Here is a 15783-nt window from a genome sequence, read left to right as displayed (position 1 = left end):
TGGTCTTTGGCATGGGGTCTTGGGAAAATTAATGCAGGGAATAGTAATAGTTTTGGCTTGTTTATTTGGACTAAGGGTACTGAGCAAACCTTGCGAAAGAAGTAAAGCAAAATGGGCAAAACATAAAGCGAGGAGGGAGGAAAATAAAAGGGAGAAAATATTCAAAGTAAAATATGAAAAGGTGAAGCAGAAAGAGGAAATAGAAATGAAGAAATTGAAAAGGTAAAGGATTGTTAAGGAATGGACTTGTGTGATGACAAGTGTCATCAGAGGAGGGATTGTTGGAGTGTAGTTATTATAATCAAAATTAATATGAAATGGTTGCAAATTAATGCCTAATGATGCCGTATAGAAATTGTATTGCTGTGCTTTTACTAAATGCATGTTTGAAATGTGCCCACGGGGAGTGGCAACCAATGTATACGATGATAAATGAAATTGACTAATGATGAATTATTAATGTACTAATGTATGATTTTGTACTAGAATCAAGAGTTATATGTTAAGATGTTGCTAAAAATTAATAACTAGGCCTTAGGTAGCATGAGTCGGGGCCTAGCTGCCGGACTCATATTAAATGTGTTTTTCTAACGTGCAATGTGCTGACTTGCTGAAGGACATGTAGCCGTACTTTTCCAGAAGCTAGAAGATGTGTGTAACCGTAGTAAATTCTTTCTCATGAGACCCGACTTGCTCAAGGAGACATTCTTGCTGAATGCAACAATGTAAACTTGCAACAGGTACAAGGTCGCCTGAACTGGTAAAGACAATGGAACTACTGACTGAGCCTGAGAGAATAAAAATTTGTACCGGACATTCTACCTGTTGGAGACGTCAATTACAGAAGCCAATAAACTACGTGAGAACTGTTCTAAAGTGACAATCCTAATGAGGTGACTACCTAATTATTGGATGGAGATAATGATGCACCAAAATTTGCCCAATTGGAAATTAGGGGACTGTACAACAAGATTGATATAACCCCGTGGCACGAGGAAAAAGCAGCCATTACGTTCCTTTTGCTATCACCTAGCCACTTTGTCGCTCTGACTTTGCGGTTTGATTCTTCAAACCATCCTTATCTTTGTCCTGCCCGATTCATACTTTTCCTCCTTATGAGGGAAGTGTCCAGTATCGCCTCTCTTGCTGAACTTTGCTGTGTTTCCTGGCTGATGGCGAATCAACTGATGTGCTGAGGACGAAGACTGGCTCTGTATGCTGACCCATTACGGAGGGTAACTATATGATAATGAAATTGTAATTGTCTGTTTGCCTTTCCTTTCTAGGTACCAACTGCTTCTTTGCTAGAGACCATAGTTTAGATGTTTTCTAAATGTGTGTCGTCAAATTGTTTTGCATGAAGCCCAACAAGCTAATGCTAATTCGAGGTTAGTGAAGGAGATCACTAAAACGGACGCAAATAGACAAATGACTGAATCAATGCTTTGTTGAATAATGCACTAATGATACTCTGCTAAAGTTAATCCATGTTGACGTCGTGCTTTGTTCTAATGTTGATGATCTTTGCTTTGATGAAATCTTACTCTAGTTGTCATATTGTAACATTGTTGATGTGTTTTCTAGTATTGTGACTAATAAACTTGCTAGTAGAAGTGTAACCAATAGGGAATAAATATCATAAATCTTACTAAATTCTGTGTGGTTATTCATGGCTATAAGGCCATGCTGTGTTCTAATCCTTATTAATGCCATTAACCAATTTGATTGATTCGTTATTGTGAATATTGATGAGGTTATCGATCTATTGATTGACATGTTGAGTAGTTATCTCGTCTTATCACAGGCAGAACATTTATCGCTGACTCAGCTGTCAACATTTGTTTGAACAATCTCTCTGCAGACCTTCAGGCAATGCTAGTGACATATTTTTTGTGTAGTTCAGATAATGAAACTCCATTCAGTGAATAAAGCTTGATGTGTGGCTGAAAATTTTAAACAAGCAATATCACTCATTTAGTTTAAATACCTTATTCTACTTTTTAGCATAGGTAGCTTAAGTGCTGTATTAATAATTTTACTGTTCTCTATTATGTTTGAGAAGGTGCAATGCTTATTTTGTGACTGTTTTTATTAATCATGTTCTAAAGAAATTCCGATTTTGATTATGATTCATAAATATGAATTTTTTTTTACCTTGCCCATCATCAGCCATTTGTCTCTCTCAGGGAACTGCCTGGAATGTAGATATGTATGTGCCATTGGGCAATTCTACTAGAAAATCAGAATGAAAAGAGTTATCTAAATAGACAGTTGTAGTCCCAAATGGCAATGGTTCTAAAGAGGAACATTGTCTAATCCTTCTGTATCTCATCATAAAGTGACAACAACCATGCTCAGATCCCAGAGGAGTGGAACCTGGAAGTTATCAAGCTCAGAGGGAAATAATTAAGGCACACAGATCTCTAAATTTCATTTTTGTTTGCATTGGGTGAGAGATAAATGTGCATATGATCCCTTCTTAGTGTCTCTATCCCAACATCTGCTGCAGTTTCAAGTTTAGATTATGAGGTTTCCTGAGCCTTCACATCATTGAAATCATTGGAATATGCAATCAATAATAATTGGAGGGATGTTCTAAGCATTCTTCCAATAGCTCTATGTGACTTCACGCAACATTCTTGTAGATGTAAGAAAGATTTATAAATGTAGATAATTTTATCTAAGTAGCAGTCCTGAGGAACAAATCTGAATTTGTGGAATCTTGTTTGGCATCATTAGTATCACCACTGCACAACTGCTGGGACAGAAAGACAAACAAGCATCTTGAGCTCCAGTTCAGACGGAAGGCGTCTCCAAGGAAGAGCTGCCTTGGGAACTCCAATGCATACAATTATTGACACTGCACACTCTCTGTGATGGTGAACATATCAAACTAGGGTCCTTCTCATTGTTGGATGATGCTCTGCACCACATCTGAATGTAACTGTCATTCATGATCCACTAGGCAACATCAGCTGAGTTTGTCTGCCATGACGTTTAAAGATCCTGGTAGGTGCAGGGCAATCAGGGAAGTCTTCTGCACTTTCATCCACTTCCAGACATGTAGATCCTCATCGCACAAGACCCATGATCCGGCTCCACTCTGTTTGTTGCAGTACACTAGGTGTCGGGTTGTCTGTGAGAACCTGTACCCTTTCCTCCTTGATGGTTAGGAGGAATGATTTCAGTGCCAATCAGATCATTCTTTGCTCCAGCAAGCTGATGTGGAGTCGAGCTTCTCCTGGAGAACAGAATCCTCTGATCTCCACCTCTCAAGGGGGTCTCCCAAACCCAGCAAATATCCATCCATCACAACCTTTAGTTCTGGGATGGGGTGGGGAGAAGGGTCTGCCTCTGGTCTGATTGAATTTGGACAGCCACCACTGCAGGTCATTCTCAGTGTCGTCCAATACCTGGATGGACTCTGATAGATCCCCTTGGCGCTGGGCTCACTGAGACTTCAGACCCCACTGCAGAGTCTGCATGTGGCATCTGGCATTATACATGAGCAGGATACAGGAGGCCAAGAGGTTCAGATAGCTCAGAGTCGGCCACACTGAGACCCAGGTCAAAAGTTGAATCATCGGGGGTCATACCCAATATGTCCTGGACTTGTTGAGGCGAAGAAAGGTTCAGATAAGCATTGTTTCCAGGATGGCTCTGATCAAGGAAAGCAGTTATGAAGGAGCCATGTGTCACTTTGTCACATTGATGGGAAATTCCAACAATGTTAATTGGTCAGTCGTCATCTGCAGGAGGCATATGACTGCTTGAGGTAGGCCCACTTTCAGGAGTAGAGCCACTCATCGAGGTTTGGGAAGACTGAAATTCCCAATCCCTGAAGATGTGCTACAGTCCCCACCATCACTTCTGTGAACACCCAAAGTGTACTGTAAGGCCAAAAGGGAGCAAAAGGAACTGAAAGTGTTTGGGGCGTACCTTACACCACACAAAGAGCCTGTGGTTTTGCACCTTCCACCACAGGAAGCACACATGGTTTTGCAGGAGGGGAATGTGGGAATTTGTGTCCTGCAAATCCAATGCCCCCATCCAGACTCTTAGATCCAGGGCTGAAAGAACGTGGGGCAGGCTAGGCATTTTGAACTGGTCCTTCCAGACGGAGAAGTTCAGAAGGCGAAGATCTAAGATGGGGTGAAGCCTCCATCGTTTTTCACCACCAGGAATTAGCATAAGTAACAGCCAGTACTGTTCTCTGATGTTGGCATCCTCTCTATCACTCTCTTCGCAAACAGACCTTGAACATCCCCTCAGTGTATGGGACGAGGGTCCTCTGAGAGTTGTTGTGGCATATCCAGGGGGCACAAAATTGTAAAATGAGTGATTGTTCAGTGTAAAATATGTTAATTATAAGATAAGGAAGAACCCATGGAAAATATCCAAACAATATTTGCGATGTTTAACTTTTTAGTGTCCTTATTACACAAGAAGAAGCCTCTAAAAGGAGTGATCAGAGACAATGATTGCCGAAGTCAAAATGTTGTTTGATACCTTTGACAATAAATTTTCAGGAACAGGAATGGTTTGAATTCCAAAATTGCAAAAAAAACAAAAAATTGACCTTTCTGCACCTTGCTCTTATCAATAGTAAAATTGAAAACGAACACCATAACTGAATTATCCATCATAAAAAGGACAATGGTATCCATGAAATATAAGGAAGAAAGATTAGTTGAGTACTTATGGATTTCAGTCCTTTCTCTTTCCTAATTGGGTCTGAATAATGTTCCATTATTAGGTTAGGTTATGTGATTTGTTTTTTCTAGAAAAACCTAAGCAAGTAAGGAGAAACAGTTTCAAAGATTTCTTGTGTCCTGGAATAAAATGAGAATAAACAAAAGCACCTAACCAGGAACATTACAAATTGCACCTCATGTTTTTGCTGAGGAGATTGACCAGATTTCCAGAGTATCAGGTAATTCTCGAAGAAGTACATCAAAAAACACAAAAATGAAAATTCTGGAGTCCTAGATATTAATGAATTTAGACATAGAAGAACTAATCATTTTAACAGTCATAAACACTCTGATTCTGTACTGGGACAGTTAAAATGCACTTAAAAATGTACTAATCACATTTAGGTGTCAGAGAGGTTTTTGAGAGTCTTAAAATGGGATCCCAAATGGATACCAATTTGATATCTGGAAGGGGTAAGTTAAAGAGGTCCCACCCAAATACTGAACTAGGATCTAACCAACACCTCAAATAAGATGGTAACCCATTCCTAGAAACAAAGGGATTCTTTTGGAGCAACTTCCCATGTATTTTTGTAAAAGGAAAAGTTTGTGAAGAGTAGGCAGTGATCCAGCAGACCCCTGCCAAGACTTAAACTTCTAAAAAACAAAAACCTATTTTTTAAAAAGAGCCACGTTACCTTTACAGACAATGGTTTGCATTAAAAAGCTGTCTTTGTTCAAAATGAATCGATGACATAATGGCCTGCTGGCCACTGTAGTCCAACAACCCTGCAATTGTGGCCCTTTGGATTCAGTAAAATTGCAACCAGTACTTTACAACAGTAAATATTACATCTGTCTCAATCCATCAGCAACACATCATGGACTGAAGGCTGCCAACCATCAATATCAGAGAAGTTACACCTGAAAGTTATCTGTGGCGATATTCTGAGCAGGACCGTTTTAAGGGATATAGATAAATGGCTTTCATTTCTACGTTAAATGTTAAATAGAAAGGCCTTACCATTAGTTAGGTGCTTTAAGTCGTTGGGCTGCCAATTTTGAATTGGTTAATTGTGCTCCAGTTGCAGGCTTTTATATATTATATGCATGTCAATAGTAGTCGAGTAAGGTGCAGACTCACATCCAGATTGAAATGACAGATAGAAAGCAGAATAAGGACCTTCCCCACCATCGATAACATTTTCTGCAGAAAAGTCTGCCTGCAGGTCAGAGGAATTCTGGAAGGAAAAGAGCATTGCCAGAGAGTCACATTACAAAAGTAACAGTAAGTTTTCTAATATGACATTGTCCATAAAATAGATCCTCACCATAAGCCTTCTAAACAAAATTCTTCACAGTGGCCAAAAAGTATGCCCTGGATCTCAGGGAACTGAATCCTTGAAGTTATCCTCAATGAAATTCTAAGGAGAAAAAGATTAATGGAGATGGATCCTTGACTCTTACTACTACCACATAATTGTTAACTGGATTTCTTTAGACAGGAACTCATGATTAGTAGGATGGCTTAATCCTGGTATCTTTCAGATGATGTCTGCAGCCTATTGGATGTCTAGTTAAGAAGATGAGATATTCTAGGCTTTTGTTTCAGTTAACATTTCTAACATGCATCGATTACTCACAGGAGTGTTGCTTACACACTTTTTCCAAAACCTAAATGAAGAAATAAAAACATTTCCATAGACTAAAGCAAGATTTATTATAGCAGTTGGTTTAATCAGTGTAACATTCTAAAGAAACATAACCTAATTGTTTTAATCTATCTAGGTATCCATAATAATGGCCTTGCATAAATATGATAGCATGTCCACAACATGAAAGATTCTGCAACATGTAGAAATGTGAATCGGAGAAGATGCCTGGTATAAGCATTTGGAAATTCAAAGAGGTTTTCCTGCAGTATGCTTGAAAACCTGCCACTGTTGGCAACCTCTATCAGTTGCCAAAATTCAGGGAATTTGCATCCATGTATGGTCATAAAACTCTGAGGGCATATTTTAGCATTTCATTAAGAATTAGGAACAAGGATTTTAAGATAATGCATTGAAAACCATCCCATAAAATGCAGAAGTACACTTGCTCCATAAGCATGTTCCATCGGGACCCAAAACTACTGTGGAAGGTCAAACTCATTTGGTTTGCACAGTCAGTACAAGAACATATTGGAAATGGACTTGAATGCTTGAACTTCCCCTGAGCTCCCCCAAAGATCATGACTTGATTCCTAGACAACCTACTGACTTACACCACTCTCTTCAACCACTCTGTATATTCCTGCTTAATATTCTTAAATTCACAATGCAGAAAATATACAGATCCAAAACACCTTCAACAAGAGGATTTAGGAGGCTCTGCATGGGGGTTTCAGAATTCTGGTAAAAGATAAATGGGGAAACTCTTGATGCAGGTGACACTGGATAAAACTATACCACATAGGAATGTTACATGATGATCAGGACATCAAGGACGGACTACACGTAGCATAATAGACATAAGTCAACAAGAATAGCTAAACCTTCACCAGGAAATCTTCTTCCCATAATAGCTCAGCTAGTAGATCTATCACACAACTGCTACCAACTTTATCTATACTTCTATTAGAAGAATAAAACAATCACTAGCCACTAAACTATCTGAACTAAACTTGTGAGTGGCAACTATCAGCTGACACTCGTCAATCAGATGGATGAAGACCAGAACCCAACTGTGAACCACCAAACAGACCTTAACTTTCGATTGCTTCCAAAGTTGTGAGGCACATCCCCCTTTTGAATCAACGACAAAATGGATTGCCCTCACCATACAAACCACAGACACACAATTGATGGAAACATTCCACTGTCATGCTCCCTGATCAAGAAACAGTCTGCTGACCCAGCTACGCTTTCCAGCTACAGACTCATCTTCCTCCTACCGTACCCTGCAAAGGTCTTAAGAGAAACTCATCAGTCATCGCCTCACTGACCACCTCATCCACAACCAGCTCTTCAATGCCAGGCAGTCCGGATCCAGTCCCAATGACAGCAGAGAAAGAACACTCATCACTGCCACAGGTGACATCTGCATGATCCTTGTCAAAAGAGAAACTACTGCCTTAATTCTCCTGGACATCTCTGCAGCCTTCAACAGGGTCTCACACTCCATCCTCATCTGCAGCCTGCACGAGATTGGCATCCAAGGACCTGTTCTCTGCTGATCTGTTTCTTGCTAATGGATTGAACACAAAATGTCAGCCTGGCACCTTACTCCTTGGAAGCCCATAAACCCATCTCCGGACCTCTCAGCCCCACCCTCTTCAACGCATGCATGATCCATCTGGCCGTCATTCGTGTACACAACATAAACATCTCTCACTCTCTTCTTGAATTCTGCAAGAAGTTGAAAAATGTACTTTTGAATTAACCATTCTACTATAAGCAGTGCTAGGCACCACACCTGACCAGGGCTAGGATACCCTCATGGGTGATAGTGCACTTTGCAAATTGACATAACATATAACAATTAAGGTGAGTCAGGAATAATCTCAGTCGAGTTGGGCATCTCCACTGAATGAATCATAAACGCAGACAGTACATTTGTTTAAGCCTGGAGAGAAGAGGCCAAAATGCTAAGCAATTGGCAAATACTGCTTTATATAAATATCAAGTAACAAAGAGTTACAGAAAGAAAAAAAATATTCTATGAGATTTAGATGCTGCGGACAATAAATAAAAGCATTTTATCAGGTACATTAGATAATGTAACTCATAAAATTAAAGCTCCGTCTTACTTTCGCTATCATCCTACACATTTTCCACAGAGGAGAATGTGTGAAATTCAAAGATATTGGTCGTATTTGCCAATACTACAAGGAAAAAAACAATACAAAATTATCCACTGTAAAATGTGTGGGCAGCAGATAACAATGATCATAAATCAGTACCACTGCCAAATGTGTTTCCAACACATCACAGACTGAAGCCCTCAATCATGCCCTTAATCTCAGCGGTGTGAAAACAAAGTAATCCCTAGAGATATTTTGAATGGCAACTGATTAAAAGCTAAGAATCATCGACTTTCATTTCTCTATCTGTTCCCTCCTATTTGGATTCAGTAAACTAGGAATGCTGAGTTAGTATGATGATCTCATCAGTTGGATTCAGTAAAACGGCCCTGTACATCCAACTGAGGACCATTTGACAAGACGCTGCTAAGGCCACCCTTCTTGTAAGCTTAAACTCCATTTTCTAGGCAGCAAATTTATAAGAGTACAGAGTTGCAATCCAGCTCACTTTCAATTCCCAACTACAACCAAGTGCATGTATGTCAAAGAACAAGTAGCATTCACCCACTTTGCATCCTTCTACCAATTATACTGCTTCTTGGGCATCTTCTGGACGATAAAATACTCCAATATCATGTTTTGCCAAAGAGAATATGTAAGAATATGGCCCTTATTTATACTTTTTTAGCACCGCATCTGCGTCATTTTTTGATGCAAAAGCGGCGCAAACTTACAAAGTATAGGGGCATATTTGTAATCTGTTTGCACCAAAACAGTGTCATTTTTTTACTCTAATTCGGTGCAAAACTAACTCCATATTATCCATATTTATACTTTGGTGCTAGACCCGTCTAGTGCCAAATTTATAGAGTAAAAGTCATTTTTTGGAAGTGGAAACCTACCTTGCCTTAATGAGATGCAAGGAAGGCGTTCCTGTGCAAAAAATGACTCTATAGCCTTAACGCCATATTTATACTCCTGTGCAAAAATGGTGCACGGGAGGGGTAAAAAAATGGTGCAAAGCTTGCATTGCCCTATTTTTTAACGCCTGGGTTAGGGCAGGCGTTAGGGGACCTTTGGGCCTATTCCCATGGTGGAACACCATGGAATAAGCCCTCAGGTGCCCTCCTCAGGCCCCAGAGACCCCCCCACCCACACCAGAGGGACAACGGAGGATGGGGGACCCCATCCCAGGTAAGTACAGGTAAGTATTTTATCTTATTTTTTAAAGTGCCATTGGGGGCCCTGAAATGAGCCTCCCTACATGGCACTGGGTGCATTGGCCATGCCCAGGGGACCCTGTGCTGGCCACTGGGGTGGTGGGCATTACTCCTGTCTTTTCTAAGACAGGAGTCATGTGGTATGGATGGGTTTGCGTCAAAAAATGACTCTAGGCAGGTGCAAAAACCCCTTCATCCATACTGCCAGCCCAACCCTACTAAAGTCATTTTTTTGTTTGCCACTAGCCTGTCCTTTGCACCAGCTTGCACCGTTCCATAAGTATGGTGCCCGGCTGGTGCACAGGAGTGGTGCAAGCCTGTGCTAAACTTTTTGGTGCAGTTTTGCACCAAAAAGTATAAATCGGGGCCATAACTGTATTTTATAAGTTTGCATCACATTTGTGTGAAAAATTTACACAAATGTGGCGCTAAAAGTGTAAATATGGGCCTATGTTCTTTAGCTTTTTACCTAGTCACCTTTAACAAGGGCAGTTATTATCTTTGTAAATAGAAGATTTGCACCACAACAGACTCCTTCATATAAGAAAGCCAATGAAACAATTGAAATAAAATGTAGAAAGAACTTCACAAGAGTTAGGTGCTTTAAGTCCTTCTCCTCCATACTTCCCAAATAGTTATTAACAGTGCCACTTTGAAGGTGAGAAAACAGTAAATTACCCTCAGAGAAGTTTTAAAGGCGAAATGATAAGGGTTACCGATCACTGATTCTCACTTCCAGCCCAAAATTGTTTACTGGATTCAGTGACAGGAATTCTTGGTTAATAAGTTTAATGCATTCTGGTGTCTTTTAATAGATGCTGCACCTTCCCCTCCAAAGCTACTGTCCAATCTAAAGCCAAGACAATGAGGAGCAGTAAGAATTCATGTCAGTGAAATTTTTCTAATATCGACTCATCACCAGACTGGTACTCCTAGGCTTCCTCCAAAATATCCATGTGGACTTAACAAGCATCTTCAAGAGACTTAAGCAACATATATAAAAATCGAAAGTTTAATCAAGTAAACATGCTAGAGGATCAGACCTTATTTTGTGGAATCTTACAGGGCATCCATACTGTTTGCACAAAGGTTATTCATTTTTGACCACATGTAGATATCAGAAAATTGCCCTGTCTTCCCTCTGTGCTGATTGATTGTGAACTATCTTCCAGTAGGATGTTGCAGTATGAGTCATAACCTACTGAAACATGAGTTCACAGCCAGTTGAAAAGGAGTAACAGTAAAAGGAAGAGTATAATGCTCTGTTTGATTTGATGTGGAAAATAAACAAAAGGCATTTAATCAGGCACATTACACAACTCTTTGCTGACAGAGCACGCACCATCGACTCAGCTCTCAACATTTGTGTGAACAATATCTCTTCAAAATCACAGACAAGGCTTGTGACAAAGTTTATATGTATTTCTGTAACTGAGGTGAAGCAGACTATTCAGTGGACTTGTATTGTGGCCAGAAATTTTGAGCGAGCAATATCACTCTTTTAGTTCCATTATCTTTTCACATTTTGTCTTCAGTTTAAACCACTCTATTCTACTTTTTAGCACAAGTAATTTAAGTAATGTATTAATAATTGTATTGTTCTCTATTTTGTTTGAGAAGATGCAGTGCATACATTGTAACAGTTTTAATTAATCACGTTATGAAAACGTTGTCTTACCTTCAGCATCATCAGCCATATTTCCCTCAAAGTAAACTGCTTGGAATTCAGAGATATTTGTGCTATCTGGCAAATCTACTAGAAAAATAAAATGAAAAGAGTTTCTTAAATGAAGAGTTCTGGTCCTAGACATCAATGATCCTAAAGAGGAGCACTGCCCAAATCCTTCTGCACCTCTTCACACACTGATAACACCAACCATGCTCAGATCTCAGAGAAGAGAAACCTGGAAGTTATCAAGCTCTGCATGTGAAATAATGAAGGGATACAAATCAGTGAATTTCATTTTTGCTTATTTGGATTCAGTGAGAGATGAATGCTCAGATGATCTTTTCTCAATGGTTCTATCCCAACATCATCTGCATTCTCGGGTTTAGGTGATGAAGTGTCCTGAGCATTTGGGTCATTAAAATTGTTCCATTATGCAGACACTGATAATTGGAAGGATACTCCCAGCATTTTTCCAATATCTCTATGTGACCTCCGGTACATTTTCATAGACGTAAGAACATTTGATAAATGTAGATAGTATTACCAGGGACAAATTAAGATATGTCCAAAATGACAAACCTGAATTTGTGGAATCTTGCTGGGCATCTTTAGTAATGCCATTTCACAAATGCAGGAGGCAGGGACGGAAAGGCATAGAGGCATAGTGAACCCCAGTTCAGACAGAAGGTGTCTCTGAGGGATGGCTATCTTGGGAACTCCAATGCACAAAAGTATTGACACTGCACATTCTCTGTGGTGGTGAACAAACAGATCAAGCCAGAGTTCCTGCCATTGTTTGATGATGACCTGCACTAACTTGTGCTAGCTATATTTATGCATGTTTTGCAGTGGGATCTCCTTTAAAATGTGTTGTAGAGTTTTGTAATTCTTTACTTTTCTCAATATTGTAAAAAATATTGGTGGTCATTCTGACCTTGGTGGTAAAAGGCGCCTACCGCCGGTCAGAAATCCTCCATAATTCCGCCGCGGTCGCGGTAACCCGCCACGGTCATTCTGACCCGCAGCAGCCAAACCTCCGAAAATCCGACAGCCACAACAGACCGCCAGACCAGCGGTCGGCGGAAAAGTGGAGGTGACCAAACCTCCACCGTCACGCCAACAGAAATACGCCCATGCCATTACGACCCACAAATCCACGCGGCGGTCTTTCAAACGCGGTTTTCCATTGGCGGTACACACCGCCGCGGTCAGAATACACACAAACGAACAAAACTCAGCCACATTGGACGATTTGAATTCCACACACCTGATACACATACACACACCACTCCCACACACACAATACAATATAAAACACACACCCACATCACCCACAAACCCCTACGACCACAAATTCAGAAAGAAGCACTGAGAGACACATCAGCGATCACAGAATACCATCACACAGAGGCACACTACACCATCACCCACACAATATCCACACACAAAACAACACACACCACCACACTTAACTACACATACTCCACCCCACACATCATACACACCACTCCATGGCACCCCAAAGACACCCCCGCTTCTCAGACGAAGAACTCAGGGTCATGGTGGAGGAAATCGTTCGGGTAGAGCCCCAGCTCTTCGGCACACAGGTCCAATACACCAGCATTGCCCGGAGGACGGAGCTATGGCAGAGGATTGTCGACAGGGTCAACGCTGTGGGACAGCACCCCAGAAATCGGGAAGACATCAGGAAGCGATGGAACGACCTACGGGGGAAGGTGCGTTCCATGGTATCCAGGCACAACATCGCCGTGCAGAAGACTGGCGGAGGACCCCCACCTCAACCCCCACAATTTACAACATGGGAGGAGGAAGTCTTGAACATCCTGCATCCTGACGGCCTCGCAGGAGTCGCCGGAGGAATGGATTCTGGTAAGTTGAAGCTTCAATACTGCTTCCCCCCCACCTGCATGCCAAATCATACCCCAACCCTCACCCCCATCCTCGAACCCCACCCTCACCCCCACCCCCATCCTCACCCCCACCACCATCCTCGCCCCCACCACCATCCTCACCCCCACCACCATCCTCACCCCCACCCCCAGCACACCTATTCCCTGCCAATGTCTCACCATCACAACCCACACATCCCAAAACCTAGGCCTGCATGCGTCCACTAAGCATGGACACCCATCACCAAAGCATGCCCAATGCATATACACATCCCCCCCACAAGCCACCCTCACCAAAGCCCCCACACATGAATGCCAGCACTTGGGGACACAGGAACCCACAGATACACCCATATGCCACACATTGAAACTATAACCATACCTCTATACCCCTGCAGGACCCGACCGTCAACACACCGCCACGGAGGGCCCAGAATTCTCCACACCCCCCACCCAAGAGGCCGTCAGCGATGACAGCAGCTCTGTCGACCTGGACACTGATGACCAGCCCGGACCATCGGGGACCTCTGGACAGTCGGTTCCCCTCACACAGGCACAGGCCACTACAGACCCAAACCCCTCTGGGAACACCAGCACAGCTCCCACCCAGCGTGCCCATGCCTCTGTCTCCAGGGCGCGTCAATCTGCGGTGTGTCTACCACTACAGGGCACCCAGGATAACCCACCACCCCAACAACAACAGGGACCTGGGGGCAGTGGTAGTGGGCACACCGGCCAGGGGGCAGAGGCCCAGGGAAAACGGGCAACTCGGAGGGCAGCTGTGCGACAGGGGGGGGACGGGCCCAGGGAACCCACTCTCCACGAGGCCCTCACCACCATCATGGGAGCATACAACCGCTCCCAGGAGACGATGGCGACGGTACTGGCCCGGTTCCAGGAGATCCAGGTACTGCAGGAGGAACACTATCGGGGGTACAGGGAGGACATCAGAGCCCTCACCTCCACCCTGGTTACCATGGTAGGGCTGCTGAAGGACCTCATCAACACCAGGACCGACACTCAACAACAACAAAGGGCCCCTGCCACTAGCCTGGACCAAGAACAGCCAACCACCTCCGCCGGCGCTAGTGGACAGGAGGCCCCCGCACAACAGCAGCCCACCAGACCCCCACCTCCTGCAGGAGAAGAACCACCCCGCAAGAGGGCCCTGAGATCTCGCAAGAAGACAGAGTAGGATGTCAAGACCCCCGCCAGCAAAGGATACCACCTGATGTCATCCCACTGTCCCACATTGTCACCCTGTCCATCCTTGAACTGCCCATGCTCCATCTCTCCACAGACCTCTGGACAATGCACCTGTGTGACTGTTACTCTGGACTCTGCCATGGACATTCCTTCACCATAGCCCCCACCCACTTGAAACCACCCATCCCATTTTGAGCACTGAAATAAACACCTATTTTGCACAAAACTATCTGGAGTCTGGCTGTGATTTCAAAATATTGTAATTGACATGACAGTGCAATTATGTCCTTGTACATAGTGAAGTCAACAAACAGCTGCCACAAAGCTGTAGTCCATGGGGAAACGAAGCACAGGACTCGTAGTGGGGACCCCAGATCTGAAATAGGGAGGGAAAAGCCACAACTCAGTCATCATACACTGGGGCAAATAGACAGGCAGCAGAGATGCAGGAGAGTAGTTCACATTTACTAAATTATGTTTGAATTGTTACCTGTGTCCTATTGGAAGTACTGTTCAATGATTCTGTCCCTGTTGTCTGTTTCAGCCCCGTCGTCTTCCTCCTCGTCACTCTCCACAGGTTCCACAGCTGCCACTACACCACCGTCTCGACCATCCTCCTGCAGGAAAGGCACCTGGCGGCGCAAAGCCAGGTTGTGAAGCATGCAGCAGGCCACGATGATGTGACACACCTTCTTAGGTGAGTACATTAGGGATCCACCTGTCATATGCAGGCACCTAAACCTGGCCTTTAGGAGGCCAAAGGTGCGTTCGATCACCCTCCTAGTACGCCCATGGGCCTCATTGTACCGTTCCTCTGCCCTGGTCCGGGGATTCCTTACTGGGGTCAGTAGCCACGACAGGTTGGGGTACCCAGAGTCCCCCAATAGCCATACACGGTGTCTCTCTAGCTGTTCCATCACGTGAGGGATGCTGCTATTCCTCAGGATGTAGGCGTCATGCACTGACCCAGGGAATTTGGCATTTACATGCGAGATGTACTGGTCAGCCAAACACACCACCTGGATGTTCATGGAATGGTAACTTTTTCTGTTCCTGTACACCTGCTCCCTGTCTCTTGGGGGAACCAAAGCCACATGGGTCCCATCAATGGCAACAATGACGTTGGGAATATGTCCAAGGGCGTAGAAATCACCCTTCACTGTAGCCAATTCGCCCACCTCAGGGAAAATGATGTAGCTCCTCACGTATTTCATCAGGGCAGACAACACTCTGGATAACACCTTCGAAAACATGGGCTGAGACATCCCAGAAGCAATTCCCACTGTTGTCTGAAATGACC

Source organism: Pleurodeles waltl, chromosome 8, assembly GCF_031143425.1.
Source record: "Pleurodeles waltl isolate 20211129_DDA chromosome 8, aPleWal1.hap1.20221129, whole genome shotgun sequence".
Classification (NCBI taxonomy): domain Eukaryota; kingdom Metazoa; phylum Chordata; class Amphibia; order Caudata; family Salamandridae; genus Pleurodeles; species Pleurodeles waltl.
Note: the sequence above shows the minus strand (reverse complement) of the source record.